This window comes from Acomys minous (assembly GCF_964271855.1).
Source record: "Acomys minous genome assembly, chromosome: 15".
Taxonomy (NCBI): Eukaryota; Metazoa; Chordata; class Mammalia; order Rodentia; family Muridae; genus Acomys; species Acomys minous.
Genome location: NC_140497.1, coordinates 49,920,908 through 49,937,263, shown reverse-complemented (window position 1 = coordinate 49,937,263; position 16,356 = coordinate 49,920,908). Strand labels below are relative to the sequence as shown.

Sequence of the window (16,356 nt, the reverse complement as noted above, 5' to 3'; positions counted from 1 at the left end):
TTATCTGTACCATAAAGACAAAGGCTGTCATTAAATGTGGACTGTTTTAATCCAGCTAAAACTGATCCTTATTTCCAAATGACATCGGGACATGTTAGCTCTCAGGATCCCTGAAATATTTATAGCTCCTAGGAAATTCTATCTCGGCTTTCTAATAGATGAGAATGCATCTCTGTATTGCTCTGATAGGCGCCATTGTTTGGCTCCTTGATTTTTATTCTTCCTTCCTTCCTTTTTTTTTTTTTTGTTAGTTAAAATTGTGGATCATCTCAGAAAAAAAAATTTTTGTTTTTTTGAGGTGAAATCTTTTCTCTTGCAGCAAAAAAAGTGTTATGACCTAACACAGAATGTCCGTAGATGCCTTATTTTGAATGAGAACCAGAGATAATGTATGTTCTTGAGGGAGGGACAGTAATCAATCTCACTGCCATCAATGCCATCAAATAGAAAAATAAACATATAGCTATGACGTTCCCCAAAGACACTGAGTTGAGGTGATATGTTTTTACACAGAGTGACCAAAAACCAAACCAAAACAAAACAAAAACCATGGCTTACAAGAGTTGAATTTAGTTGTGTGCACTGAAGTCTGAAGCAAAAACAACTACCAACAGGCATGTCCACCAGGATACATATATGCAGTTCCGTGGTTCACACTTGCAATAGCTGACTGCTCCTCAAGGTTCTCCTCAACAGAATCTGATGGAATCAAAAGATTCTGAACCAAGTTCTGGCTTTCATAATAGTTAAATTTCTTTTTTGACAATTTCATACATTATGTAATGCATTCTGATTTTTTTTCTCTCGCTCTTTTAATCTTCTCTCCCACCCTGCAACACTATCTTCTGTAGGTCCTATTTCCACATTGATGCATTTTTAAAAAATTGTTTTGTAATAATTCTGAGCAATCAAGGGTATGAAATTATCTGGTAGAACCTGGTGGGAATACCAGTGGGTACACATCTGGAGATAGTGACTCATTTACCCAGAGTCTTTTCTTTAATAACCAATAGTTGAACAAGGAGGGATAGGGTCCTATGACCCTTCCACCATCTATTAATGATTGTCAAGTCTTGTGCATGCCTAGGTGGAGGAAGTAGGTCACTTGGGTCATGACGTTGAGTAGTATATCATGTCTCCATTTTCTCTCTTCCTACTTCTTCTGTCCTCCTCCTCCTCCTCTTTCTTCTGGTCTTCCAGGCACTGAGACGCTCTGCTCACCACAAAGCCTTCTGTGAAAATCTCTTGTTTGGTTACAGACTCAGAAGTACAAGGTCAAGTGGCCATGAATGGGAACCTAGAATTGAGCCAAAATGATCCATCTTTATAAGTTGTTCATATGAATAATTTTTCTAAAGCAATGCAACGTAACTACCGACCTCATGCTTGTTTACATTCCACAAAATGGCTTGTGAGGTTCCATCTTCTTCATATCGTTATGTGTTTGTTTTCTATGTTTGAGGCAAATTCTTGCCAAATCTAAGTAGAAATACTAATATTAGTATATAAGCTTTTAAGAAAACTGATGAGAATCTATACATTTAGAAGTCTTAAGTAACAAGGTTTTCTGCTAATACACTTCTCTTTTCTTGTCTCCTTTCTTTACTTGTAGCCCATATTATCGGATGTAAGTATGAGGAGGAAAAGAAATTCGAAATTGTATTTATATTTTGTGCTTTCATGGAGCCTCAAACTCTATCACAATAGTTCCATTTCAATACCTCTTTAGGAAGACACATATATAACAATATATAACTATGTATAAATAGAATATGGAAAACTTAAATAAAGCACAATGTTTTTTCAAATAAAAGCTCATTCTTTCTAACTTAAAGAAAATGACTTATAGCTAAAAGCTTAAAAATACATTGTCGATTTATTATCACCATAGTTATCTGCCACCTTTATTCCCAAACTAAAAGTTATTTATATAGCTTTTTTAAACAAAAATATAAGACATGGAATTGCCAAATCATTGATGAAAATAATGCTAATTAACTTGTATCACTAATCAGTCATATTGCAATTTCTTTTTTTATTTTTTAAAAAATATATTTTATTAATTTATTCATATTACATCTCAATTGTTACCCCATCCCTTGTATCCTCTCATTCCTCCCTCCCTCCCATTTTCCCCCTACTCCTCTCCCCTGTGACTGTGACTGAGGGGGACCTTCTCCCCCTGTATATGCTCATAGGGTATCAAGTCTCTTCTTGGTAGCCTGCTATCCTTCCTCTGAGTGCCACCAAGCCTCCTCATCCAGAGGACATGGTGAAATAAGGTGCACCAGAGTTTGTGTGAGAGTCAGACCCCACTCTCTACTCAACTGTGGAGAATGCTCTGTCCATTGGCTAGATCTAGGTAGGGGTTCCAAGTTTACTGCATGTATTGTCCTTGGCTGGTGCCATAGTTTGAGCAGGACCCCTGGGCCCAAATCTGTCCATCATAATGTTCTTTTTGTAGGTTTCTAGGACCCTCTGGATCCTTCTATTTCCCCATTCTTCCATGCTTCTCTCACCTAGAGTCCAAAAAGGATGTCCTCCCCTCTGTCCCAGTTTCTTGGTAAGTGAAGACTTTCATAGGACATGCCCCTTGGGCTAGTGTCTAGATATAAGTGAGTATATACCATTTGACTCTTTTTCCTTCTGGGTTAACTCACTCAGTATCATCATTTCTAGTTCAATCCATTTGTCCACAAATTTCAAAAATTCCTTGTTTTTAATAGCTGAGTAGTATTCCATAGTGTAAATGTACCACAGTTTCTTTATCCATTCTTCTACTGAGGGATACTTAGGCTGTTTCCATGATCTGGCTATTATGAATAAGGCTGTTATGAACATGGCTGAGCAAATGTTCTTGTGTGCTGGAGCATCTTCTGGGTATATTCCAAGAGTGAAATAGGTGGGTCTTGAGAAAGCCTTATTCCTAGTTTTCTGAAAGTGATTGAAGATGACATATTGACAATTATTTAAAAGTGAATAGCAACTAAAGATCATGGGTTTAAAAAGTAACATTTAACATTTTATGAACCTTGACATTTTCCCTTAGATCTTAAAATGAAAAATACTTTTAAGTTAGCTGCTCTCATTGGCAGTGGCAATGAAACATTGTACGGGCATCTTTGTCTGCCTCTGGACTCTAGTTCTTATATCAGATTTCCTAGTGCAATACATATCAGTTCTTGATGATATCTGATGAAGTATTTTATTTTGCTTTATGGAAAAACAAAATAAAGTTGGGGTGGGTGCAAGTAGGAAGGTTCCATAGACTCAATTTACATTTCACATTCTTGTGGTCCCTGACACTTCTTGTTCACATTATTCCACCCTTCACCTGGATCTCCTTCATGAACAGGTTGTGACCAGGACAGGTACAGGAACACACTTGAAACACCAGCAATTGGAGACCAAGACAGGTGGATTGATAACCTGTTTTATGTGGCAAATTCCTGACTAGTTATGGCTGCATAGTGAGCCTCTGTCTCAAAACAAAAACAAAAGCAGTTTGTTATCACAGGTTATATTCCATTTTTGCAATCTTCCAGTTCTAAATGTACACTAAGATTTAATCATATGAGGGATTGACCACTTAAAGAGAGAAGAAGAAAAATATAAATGAATTTAATGTGCTTGTCTTGGAAAATATTGTTTTTAAAGAGATAGATTCATTTGTACTATCTTTTGTTACTAGAACTTCGTGGAACAAAATATAATTATTGATCTCACAACATATATATATATATATACACAATATATATATACATAGATACATACATGAATACAACATCTTAAAAAGCAATTGGTTGACTATGATAATTTGTTTGTGTTCTGGAGAACATACACACAGCTACACACATAGTTACCCACATAGTTACATAGTTATACAGCTACACACACACACACACACACACACACACACACACACACACACACACACACACACACACACCTGCTTCCTCACAGAAAAGAACATTTTACTACTTAAAAGGCCAATAGGTTAGGTAGGTTAGACAAGGGAAATAAAATAAGGAAAAAGTATATTTAGTGCCTTTCTTATAGCATTGCAACATAGTCAGTGTGGGCAGCAGGAGCTTTGGTATCATATGTTTTGGGCCTATGTCCTGCCTCATATTTCCTTCCTGTTCTGTCAAGGCATGAGGAACTGGGGAGCCCTAGGCATGTTGTTGCTGGCTTGGAGGCTTTCACCTCCATTCCCTCCTGTCAATGATCCCTTCAAGCCATGAGCTAAAATAATTCCTTCCTCATTAAATTGGCTCCAGTACGTATTCTGCCACACTGTCCCATCACCAATTAGGATTAATCGGCTATCTAGCTAATATGTGGTAATATTAGTGATCACTTTTCTTCGGTCTAGTAAAATGGCTCAGTAGGTAAGGGCACTTGCCAGGTCTGATGAAGTGGGCTCAGTGCCCGGACACTGCATGGTGGAAGGAGAGAAACAACTCCCTCACAGTGTCCTGTGACCTCAGCATTGGTGTCATGCCCCTATTCCCCTTCTCCAGTAAATTAATAGATGTGTTAAAAATAAATAAAATAACTTTCCCCTGACTGTGTTTTCTTAAGAGCATATTAAAGGTTTAACAAGTAAAATAATATCCACTAAAAAATAAATCCTTATTGGTATTTCCTATTTTGAGAGATGTGGTTGCCAAATTTTTTAACTGGCAAATGGAATCCTTGCTTCTTTCAAAAGTCCTAAATGTTTCATTTAACTTACAACTCTCCTGTTTTCCCTTGTACAGATGAAATGTCTCAAAAATATAAGTTTACAGAGCAAATTTTAGATAAAGGTAGCAAACATTAACACATAGGCAGGTACAATACACTGCCAATGTCTTTAACTTAGAAACCCCTTGACTCAAGGTTCCAGATTCTGCTGTTATCTGGACAGTTAATACTGGAACATCCACTTTCTGGACTCCAGGCCCACTCCATATCTCTCTGCTGAGCTAGGTGGAGATTCACTTTCAGCCATCTCCTTCAGTTGCTGGAAACAAATACATTTTGCCGTGATCTAAGATGCTCCATTAACTCTCACATGGATTCGTATTTACTATGTCCTGCTATTTATTCGACCTGGGATATTGTCTTAATGAAAGCTTAGCCATCTAGGTGGAAGCTGAAACTTGTAACTTGAAGCATCCCCCACCTTGCCAGGGTTGCAAATGAAACTTAATCATAGAGACAAAAACACCGGTCTTTCTAGCATTTGTGCATCATTGTTCTGGTCTTTCAGTTGCACACCAGAATATCCTGTAAAGCTCTCCTTAAGCAATTCTGCCATGCCAGCAGCTCCAAACACACCTCCCGCCCCCCGCATCCTTTCTGAAAACAAGTTTCTAAGACCCAGGAACAATATGGTCAATTTACGACAAGAGTGACAGCTGCTCTGCTTTTCTGAATTAGGCAGTCCTCTTGACAGTATGGCAGAATATGTACTGGAGCCAATTTAATGAAGAAGGATTTATTTTAGCTCATGGCTTGAAGGGATCGTTGACGGGAGGGAACGGAGGTGAAAGGCTCCAAGCCAGCAACAACATGCCTGGAGCTCCCCAGTTCCTCAGGCCTTGACAGAACAGGAAGGAAATATGAGGCGGGACGTAGGCTGATATATAAACTTCAAGTCCAATAATGTAGCAACCTGAATCCTCCAGGTAGAATGTGCCTTCCAAAGGTTATGTAACTGTCTAAAATTGTGCTTTATCACACCTGGACCTACCTACCTACCTACCTTCCTTCCTTCCTTCTTTCCTTCCTTCTTTCCTTCCTTCCTTCCTTCCATTCTTCTTTCCTCCCTCCCTCCCTTTCTTTATGAGATAGGATTTTTTTTTTGTATAGCATTGTCTGTTCTACAATTAGCTTGTCTGATTGAGGCTGGCCTCAGACTCACAGAGATATGCTTGCCTTTGCCTCCTGAGTGCTGAGATTAAAGGTGTGCACTGCCACCACCAGGCAACATTTCTCTTTCATACCATGTCAGTGTCCATAGTAACATGGAGTACATGTAGCAATGATTGTCTAATATTTTATACAATTGAAACCTAAAATTGCCATACTCTCAACTAATTATGTGTTATCTAACTCTCCTGAACTAAGTGCAGCTTACTCTTGAGGCTTCCAGACAATCACTGTCTTGGAATCTTTGAGTTGTTCAGAGGACAGGGAGAATGAGCCTCCATTTCCCTCTGTGACATGTATGACATCATGGGGCATTCTTCTTGGAAGCTAAGCAATCATATCAACAAAAAGGCAGATCCTGTTAGAAATCAGACACATGGGAGCCTCAAGAAGTTAGAATGAAGGCTGATAGTGGCTCATTCAGTATGTCAGGACTCTTTACTCCCAAGAAAGGTACAAGGAGCTTCATAATTATCCTAGTTAGCATCAATTGTCAACTTGACACAATCTAGACTCACTTTAAACTGAGTCTTGAGCAATTGTACTTATCATGTTGGTTTGTGGAGATGCCTGTCTGAATTGATGGAGAAGGGCCCGGCCTATTGTGGGTGGTGCCATTTACTAGGCTGCTTAAGAAAGCTAGCTGAGCATGAGTCAGATAAGGAGCCAGCAAGCAGCATGCTTCCATGACTGCTGGTTTAAATTCCTTCTTGAGTTCCTGCTCCGAATTCCTTCAGGGATCCACTGTGACCTGGGAGAGTAAGCCAAACACAACTTTCCCTGATAAAGTAGTTTTGGTCAGTGTGTTTTATCAGAGCAACAAAAAGGAAACTAAACCAATAATGGGTTCAGAGCTTAAATAATTAAACCAAGCTTGAAGAATAGTGAAGATCATACTGGTTCAATGTTACACCACACACACACACACACACACACACACACACACACACACACACACGCATGCAAGAACATATTGGCAGTGATACTGGAAATGAAACCATAGCAATCCATTGAGTGGCATGCTTTATTTATTTATTTTTCCTTGCTTTGTTTTTCTGCACTTAGAAAGGCTGACATAAGTACCATTGAGTTGTGTTATGAAATCCTCCTAGTTTATACATCACTAATTTTCATTGACACGTGGAGGTTCCAGTATTGAGCTGATTAAATTGCAATGATTAACAAGAAGGATATTTGGCTTGTAATAAGACATAGTAATAAAAATAATTCAACTTTCTGATTTTCAATCCTTGAAATTGAAATATCAGCCAGGTCTCTCATTGAGTTTTTTGCATTTCACTAATTGGCATCAGTCAGTGCAATATTTTATCATTATTTTTGCAAGCAAGGTGAAAACTAAGCATGGAATCCTTTTGTTCTTAACTAAGAAGATTCTACATCTACCATAATGTTTCATGGTAACACTCATACTTCTAATTTTTCATTGCAATCTTTGTTTTTTCCAGCTTAAATGGGAAGTTATATTTTTTCACTCAAAGCTTCTTTGGGGCTTAGGGTAGAGAAAACCATTTAATGGATGTGAATGTAGTTTTCCTTTCACTTTTCATGTGCATATAGGCACAGACACAATCAGTCACACATACACATACATAGAGATGACAGACATGTAAAAAGACAGAGAAAGATACAGACACATCCACAAATGCACGCGCGCGCACACACACACACACACACACCTTATTGAAAACCACTGTTAATTTGAATTAAATAAATAAATTATGACATTATCTGTGAAAGCACAGGAAAAGAAATGTTTTGCCCATGATGTTACAAGATAGGGCCTCTTTACCAGAGAAACTAAAACCAATGCCATTTTCCATGTGGTCAGTTAGAAAATTATTGTTTAATTATCAGCAGCCATACAATATTCAGCAGCAACAGAGAGATTGTTCATTTTTTCCCCATATCACTGATAGAACAATACTCAGTTACAGAATTTTATGAATTTGTTCTCTTCTAATGATTTGATAATCTCCATATCTGAAGTTAAATAACTCATGATTATAAGCTCAAGTAAAACAATGTATAAAATTTGATGTATAACTGTATGCTTGACAGAGGTTTATGTAAAATGTCTACTTTCACTGTGTTTCCTGCAGATTTTAGTGTCTAAAGACCTTGGCCAGTATTTGGATGCTCTTTTAAGCCAGAACTCCCTGAGATGTTCTTTTATGATAAGGGGAAAAAGAGAGAAAGCAGAACAACTTTGTGTCTGTAATAGTATGGAACGGCTGAAACAACTGAACATTGCTTTTGGGAAGTGAAAAGAAAATGATCATTAGCAACAGTGATGTTGTAGCCCTGGTAACTGTTCCTAAGGCTAAACCGAATCCTTTCTGGATTAAATACCATGTGGAGTCAGAGTCCACACAATAGGACTGGGAGTGGTAATGCAGCCATGGAGCAGAGACAAAAGGGGACTTTAGTTTAAATCACAGCTGTGTTAGACTTAAAGAGCAATCAGTTTATAAGCAGAACTTTTACATTGTTTATCTTTTTTTCATAAAAAGGGTATATGAATGCTGCGTTTTTCATGCTGGCATGATCTCTGCAATACTTACATATATAGTCATCTAAGCAGGATCTTTTGAGATTGACATGGGTTTTGAAAAATGTTTTTTAGATTTTATGCATTTATTTTATGTGCATGTGGCAGGCAGGTGGTGGCACCTGCATACCACAGCTTGTGAAGGACAGAGGACAGCTTACTGTAACTGGCCCCCTTCTTTCAACCAAGTGGGTGCTAGGGATCAAACTCAGGAAGTCAAGTACCTTCATCCACTAAGCCACATTTTGTTACCATGGATGCTCTTATTATTATGAACAACTGCAATACGTTAAATGATATGAGGGGATTCAGAGGCATGACTGTGCTAAGGGCATATTCATGGTGAAGAAAAGATTGGATGATCACGGAATAAAGGCACTATGCAGCAACTCCCAGCAACAGCTTCTATTGATGAGTGGCACAGACTGAAAACAAATCAGTTTAGCTGGTGAATTTTATAAACAAAAAGATCTGTTTGCTTGGAAGAAGAATGGTTCATCTTTATGTGAGCTTCAGTCATAATGTTTTTAAAAACCCTTGTTCAACTGTCAGGATAGTGTGGGTACAATCTCAGAAGGTCTCTCCTGCATGAATATGTAAGTGTGGTATGAAACTTTGGTATAAATACAGGTCTTCAACAGATTGCCTCCAGGATGCAGTTTTTGTATGAGCATCTTGCCAAACAATATGGCAATTGCAGGAAAACCACACACATGCATCTTTAAGTGGAAAGTCCAGCAATGTTTCTGCTTTGAGGATAGATGTTTATAATGGGCATGTGATCTAGAGAGTAAAGTAGTCACAAGTCACGACATTGATGAATTCTTCAGGAGAAAAGATATGTCTGTTGAAATAATAAATTATGTAGGTAAGCACAAAAGACAAGTTCAAATTTCTCTCTCTCTCTCTCTCTCTCTCTCTCTCTCTCTCTCTCTCTCTCTCTCTGTCTCTACACACACACACACACACACACACACACACACACACACACACACACATGTTTAACTCTCAGATGAAACTGTGGCATTTTACTAAAATGTGAACTATTGCAAGGCTGGCTTGTCTGAGCTAATGTAAAACTGGCAGATTCAGTTTCACTCACACTTTCATTAAATACACTAGGAAAAGCAGCTGAACTGTATGCATGGAGTGGTCCAGTGGGACATCATCTACACATAGCAAGTCATACAACCTATTTGTCCTCATCTATTGCCATCTAGAAGGCCTGTGGACTCGAAAGCATCAGAGAATGTCTTTCATTTGAAGAGTTGGGGGATGGAAAGATAGTGGTGGGGGGAAGTTGTCAGGAACTCCACAAGGAGACTATCAAGGCTGGCGGATCTGGAGCCGGAGGGCGGGGCTTGTATAAACTGATGCACCAACCAAGGACACTGCAAACAGAAGACCTAGACCCCCTGCACAGATGTAGCCAATGAACAGCCCATTTTCCACAGAGGCGGAAAGGGAGCCTGGCACTGCCTCTGACAGAAACTCTGGTACCCTTGATCTTTTCACTGCCCCTTAGGTAGGGGAGAGGCCCTGTGGGACCACAGAGGAAGAGGATGCAGGCTACTCAGATGAGACCTGATAGGCTGTGGTCCGACAGTGGGGGAGGAGGATCCCACCTGGCTGAGGTCTAGGGGAAGGGAACAGAGTAGAAAAGGGATGGAGGGTGGGAACAGAAAGGTAAGAGTGAAGGAATTACAATCGGGATGGGACGTGAATAAATTATTCACAATAAAAATAAAGAAAAAAAGAAAGGCACTCAAAATTAGTAAAGAAATATTAGGAGAAAAGACTTTGCTATGGGGAAATCCAAAGATATTAACGTCATAGACATAGGACGTATGAAGGCATTTGGGGTATGAGTGAGGACAGATGAGACACTGGTGAACAGACGTAAAGTTACAGTTACAGTAGGGATAAGCTCTGCTGCAACAGTGACAGTGATAAGTCATTGTGCATTTCAAAATAGCACAGAGGAGCGGTTGCTTTCTGTACTCCCTCCAATAGACAAGTATTTGGGATGACAGATTGTTAAGCAGCCCAATTCTCTTCATTCTCTGAAATACTACATATATATATATATATATATATATATATATATATTTGTTCAACAAAGTAAAACTTGAGTTCAGTAGATGATGGGGGAAATGCCTGCAGAACACCCGTAAGGACTGAGTTCAGATCCTGTGTATCCACATATAAAAACTGGGTACAGTGCCATATGACTGACTGTAATCCTAGCTCCAAAGAGGCATTCTTGAGGTTTTCTAGTCAGACAGTCTAGTGACCTCTAGGATCAATGAGAGAACTTGTCTTAAAGTGAACAGACAGACAGATAGAGAGTGATTGAGAGAGACGCTGGGTATCTCCACCCATGATTACACATGTATACAGCCTTCCCTTCGTACAAACACATTCCTCATATGGGAATACATAATAATAATAATATAATATACTTGAAAATTAATTTTGGGGCAAGTTTTGATCTGCCGCTTAGCAGGTCAATGGCTTTGTCATTGCTTCCATTTAAATGTCAGCATTTTACTTTGCTTTTCCATGAGAAAATACTCAAAGTTGTCTCATAAGAGTTTGTTTTCTAGAGAAATTTGGAGTAAATGTCTGACTTTCTTTTCTTTTCCATACACTTGTGCCAGGTGCAAATGAGAGTCCCTATGTTGTGTGGTGTTTAAGAGTAACCACTCTTGCTTTTCTTCCATACCTGGAATGCCAGATTTTACATGTCCTGAAGACTGTCTACCTAAAAATGCACATGCAAAATAGATTACAATGTTATTTTGGCATAATCCACTGAAGAAAGAGTAGTATTTGCTAACATTTTATCACGCCATGGTACATAAAATAAGGAACTTAGTGACTTTGGTAGCTAGTGGGAGTGCCACGTAAAGCAGCTAAGTGAACAGAAAGTGTATGATGTGCATGCATGTGCATGCACGTGTGTGTGTGTGTGTGTGTGTGTGTGTGTGCGCGCGCGTGCACGCGCATGCATGTGCATATCTCTCTCTGTGTGTTTTTTTAATTCTACAGATGTTTTCTAAAATGAATAGACACACATGGCTGTGTGCTCTCTAAGATGTTAAATTTGCTCTGTAACATTTCAAACTGTAGTCACTACTTTAAATTTATAATATGCTATCCCTGGAATTATAAATTCCTGTGATCTGGGTTTTGTGGTTGGGTCTTTAAAAAGCCTTCTGTCTCTAGAAGAATTGCAGCACGTTCCCGCGGCCTACCTTGCAGGTAGTGAGAACAGCGCTGGCATCAGTGCATTCCTCCTCGCTGAGGTTTCACTGTGGATAAGTTCTAAACGTGATAGAATTTAACTTAATGAGTGTCTCGTGATTATGAACAGAACATTGACCTAAGCATACAGACCCAGTTAACGTGAGGCACCCTCTCTTTTACAATAAGCCTCCCTAGAGGGAATTCTCGCAACTCTATCCAATAAAAAGCCAGCAAATAATTAATTTGAACTGTGTGGATGGATCAAAATGCATCGGGCGTGGCCATCTAAATCACCTCATAAAATGCCATGTTAGCTTTCTCTTCTCTGCAGCAAATCCTACAGAATCACTTGCAAGTAAGTATTGCCAGGTAGAACCAGACTTGGTGACTCTGGTTGGATCCATTTTCAAAATATCTTACTTGTCAATTCAGACAATGCCATATGATACCTTGAAGGTACTCATTTATGCCCAAAGAAGAAACATAAATATTCATATTATCGCAAACAGAAATCTAATCATTCAGAAAAAACTTGTTATATTTTTATTTTTGAAATTTTATTTACTGTACATCTCAATTGTAGCCAGTTCCCTCCTGGTCCCTCTCTCCCACTTCCTCTCTATTCCCCTCCCCCAGTCCTCAGAGAGGGGGAGCCCTTCTTCCCTGACAACTGACCCCAGCCTGCCAAGTCTCAGTAGGACTGCCTGCATCCTCTTCCTCTGTGGCCTGTTAAGGCATCCAGCAGGGGGAAGTGGTCAAAGTGCAGGCAACAGAGTCTATGGCAGGGACAGCCCCCACCCCTGCTCCCCTCAGTAGGGATCCATATGGAGACTGAGCTGCCTATCAGCTACATCTGAGTTGGGGGCCTAGGTCTTCTCCATGCATGGTTCTTGTTTGGTGCACCGGTTTCTGCTGGCCCCACTGGGCCCAGATTTGGAATAATCCAAAAGATGTCTCATTATTAGAAACATACTTTTGATTTTTGACCCCACATTTAGTATAAAAGATACATCCTATGACCTGATGAAAATGCAGCACGTGGCATAGGATTATTACAAAGCAATCCTGACACCTACAGAGAACGTATGCAAACACCCACCTTTAATTGGCATATACTCTGTTGACTGGTACTAATACTTAACATTACAACCCAAAATAAGGCACATTAAGTTGGAGGTTTTGTAGTTTCAAGAGGCATGCCATTTGTTGCGAAACATCTTATTTTATCACCTTTTCAGTGAATGCCACTGCTGCAGCAATTTGACTGTCAGTATTTTGTCAGCCAAGACTGAAGCCTACCTTGTTTAATAACAGTGTGGTGGTCCCATCTGCTGGTGCGATTCAGTGATGTGTGTATCAGCATAGTGAGAAACAACCAAGATGTTTACTCTTTTCCAGTAGGTGGGTCACAGTTCTGGTGAGGAAAGAGCTCTCTTCTTTCCTCTGGTTGTGCCATTATAGAATGTCCAGAACTTATATCTAGGTGACAACAAGAGGTAATAATAACTCCATCTTATGAAACAACTAGTCTCAATAAGCTATACAATTTTAATCCACTGCATATTATCTAGGTAAATTAAATCCCTGTTAATGAACAATAGCAAAAAGAAGGCAAAAGTCACATCTTGTCTTAAGAAAAATTTATTATGTATTAGAGTCTAACTTCATGTGATGATTACTATTAATGAAGAGAAGTAAGAATCCACTGACTGGAATAAAGATGAACATTTACCAGCAATGCTTAGAAAGTATTTAATTTGTTTTAAACAAACAAAAAAACACCCATTCTAGTTTGCTTTGTATAACTGTGATAAAGAACAGGATCAAAAGCAACTCAGCGACAATGGGGTTTATCTCATCTTATAAATTATATTTCATCACCAAAGGAAACCAGGATAGAAATTCAAGTTAGGAATCTGGAGGTGGGCATTGAAGCAACAACTATGGTGGGTGACTGCTTACTGCCTCTCTTTCAACTTCTTCATGGTTAGTTTCCATATAATGACCCAGGAATAGTACCTATGCATAGTACCACCTATAGGGAGTAAGGCCCTCCTCCTTCTATTAACAGCAATCAAGAGAATGTCTGTCTGACAGACATGCCCACAGGCCATGGTGATGGAGGCAGCTTCTCAATAGACAGTTCCTTTTCCCAGATGTGGCAAGGTGACACTAGACACTAGACCTAAAGTCAGCTTTAATAATGCAAACACACTGGATCTTAGACAAGGGAGTTATCACTGGTTGCAGAGATCTGCCCCTGAATAAACATTTCATTCTCTGGGTTTACATAATTCCACAAATCATTCTAGAAAGTTTTCCTGACGTCTTATTTTCATTGTTTCAGACATTCATGGGCAAACCAATTAAGTTTATTTTTGACATGAAGACTAACAAAATAATACTCATAGAGAAATTAATAAAATGCATTCCCAGTAGACGTAACATACCAAATATTAACATGTGATACGAAGGCAGAACAATGACAACACATAGAGCCAGCATTATATAGACAGACATATTAAATATCAAGACCTGTAATTTAGAAGTAGACTCTTGAATCAACAGTTACTGTGAAAGGAAGCATACTTAAGCTGCTCTTAGGAAAATCTATCTCCGTTTTTACCCAGGTAGAAAGACCAGAAGGAACACAGAAAATGAAGCCCATCATATTTTGGCATTACATGTGAATAAGCTGAAGGGAAGTGAGATTACATAGTCCAGAGTGACTAAATAAAGGCCAGAAAAACAGGGATTTTTGTGTGTAAGAGATACGAATGTAATTATGTATGTAAACACCAAATGTGGGAAACATACAGAAATTTTAAAAAATTACAGTATGTTTAAAAAAATTCTAAAACATCCACTTGAAATCAAGACAAAGATTAACAAAAGTCATTTCCAAAAGAATTTACTTGTGTGTTTAATAAATACTAGGAAAATCAGTCTTCTTTCCTAGTGTAGCTCATATTTCAGGAAGCCATTGATAGTATCTCTCACACCCATTCACTGTAGTGTAAAATAACAATACTGCACAAATTTGTTCCCGGGGACTGTAACCACACATCCCACCCACATATTCTTAATTTTGGGGCTAGTGAAAGTGGTTCAGTGCAAAGCTAAATGAAAAAGCACCAGCAAAGGCAGACAGGACAAAAGGAGTGACAGTTTGACTGATATAAATAGCCACATTAACACATATAAATTTTCTTTGGATATAGCACAGAAAACATGATTCTGTACTATGCCTAAGGGGCTTTGCAATAGCTTCATGTATTTTTAACCACAAAGTAAACTTTAATATATGCCAAACATAAAAATAAACTAAATGCAATTGGACAAAATTGAAAGGGAAAAAAAAAAGACAGTTTAGCTGAGTATGGGTGTGTCTTACTTTTAATCCCAGTCCTGAAGAGGATGGGGTAGGAGGATCATTGAAGTTGGAGGCCAGCCTAGATGGACTATTGAGTGAAATCTTGTTTCCAATACCCCTTCCTTTACAAGCCCTCCCCCAAATAAATAAGGTAGAAGAACAAAAATAAACCCAAACATCAACCAAAAACAGTACACCCAAGAAGAGGAAAAGCAAAATGGTATAAAACCTATGACTCAGAAACCTAGAAAATTAGAACATTAAAAACAAAATTTATGAAGAACTTTGAGCAAATACTACGTATTATCAAAGATATTGCAATGAGAAAAGTAAAAGTCGAAATGACAAGATATGGGGCTGAGGATGTAACTCAGTGGTGAGAACATGTACAAGGACTTAGGTTAAATACTAGTATAAAAACCAAGCTAAACCAAACCTAAACAGATGGCTTTTGTAAAACACTGCCTGAGTTCATAGCAAGCTGACAGCTAACATCAAATTAAGTGGAGAGAAATGCAAAGCAATTCTGGTGAAATCAGGAACAAGACAAGTTGTCCACCTCCCCATATCACCTCAAGATAGTACTTGAAGTTTTAGATAGAGCAATAAGACAAATGAAGGAGATCAAGGGGACACAAATTGGAAAGGAAGACGATATGATAGTGACCCTAAAAATCCCACCAGGAAACTCCTACTGCCAATAAATATGTTCAGTAAAGTGGATGTATTCCTTATTAACGCAAAGAAAAAGTCAGTAGCCCTCCCATATACAAATGAATGGATTTAAAAAGAAATTAGGAAAACATCCCTTCATGGTAGCCTCCAATAATATAAAATATCTTGGGTTAACAAGTGAAAGACTTGTATGAATAAAACTCTTCAAGTCATTGAAGAAAGAAATTGAAGAAGATATCAGAAGATGGAAAGATGACCCATGCTCATGGATCAGTAGGATTAACAGAGTGAAAATGACCAATCTACCAAAAGCAATCTATAGGTTCAGCACAATCCCATCAAAATTCCAACGCAAAATTCCAAGGTCTATTCTTTATAGACCTTGTACTACAGAGCTGCGGTAGTAAAGAGTGCATGGTATTGGAATAAAAACAGACCTGTTGATCAATGGAATAGACTTCAAGACCCAGGCATAAATTGATTTTTTTATAGTAAAGAAGCTAGAAGTAAACACTGGAAAAAGAAAGCATCTCTCACAAGTGGTGCTGGTCTGACTGGATGTCTGCATGGA

General features: G+C 38.6%; 1 long non-coding RNA gene across 2 annotated transcripts in view; it reads right to left on the bottom strand.

Moving 5' to 3' along the window:
- Positions 1–452: 452 nt before the first annotated feature.
- Positions 453–16,356, bottom strand: part of LOC311584007 — a 35,079-nt gene continuing 19,175 nt past the window's right edge. For both annotated transcript variants that reach the window (XR_014774749.1, XR_014774750.1), the window contains exons 2-5: positions 13,037–13,216; positions 2,661–2,934; positions 1,380–1,479; positions 453–1,297 (exon numbers count right to left, since the gene is read on the bottom strand). This is a non-coding gene — a long non-coding RNA (uncharacterized lncRNA). The remainder of the gene's footprint in view (positions 1,298–1,379; positions 1,480–2,660; positions 2,935–13,036; positions 13,217–16,356) is intronic.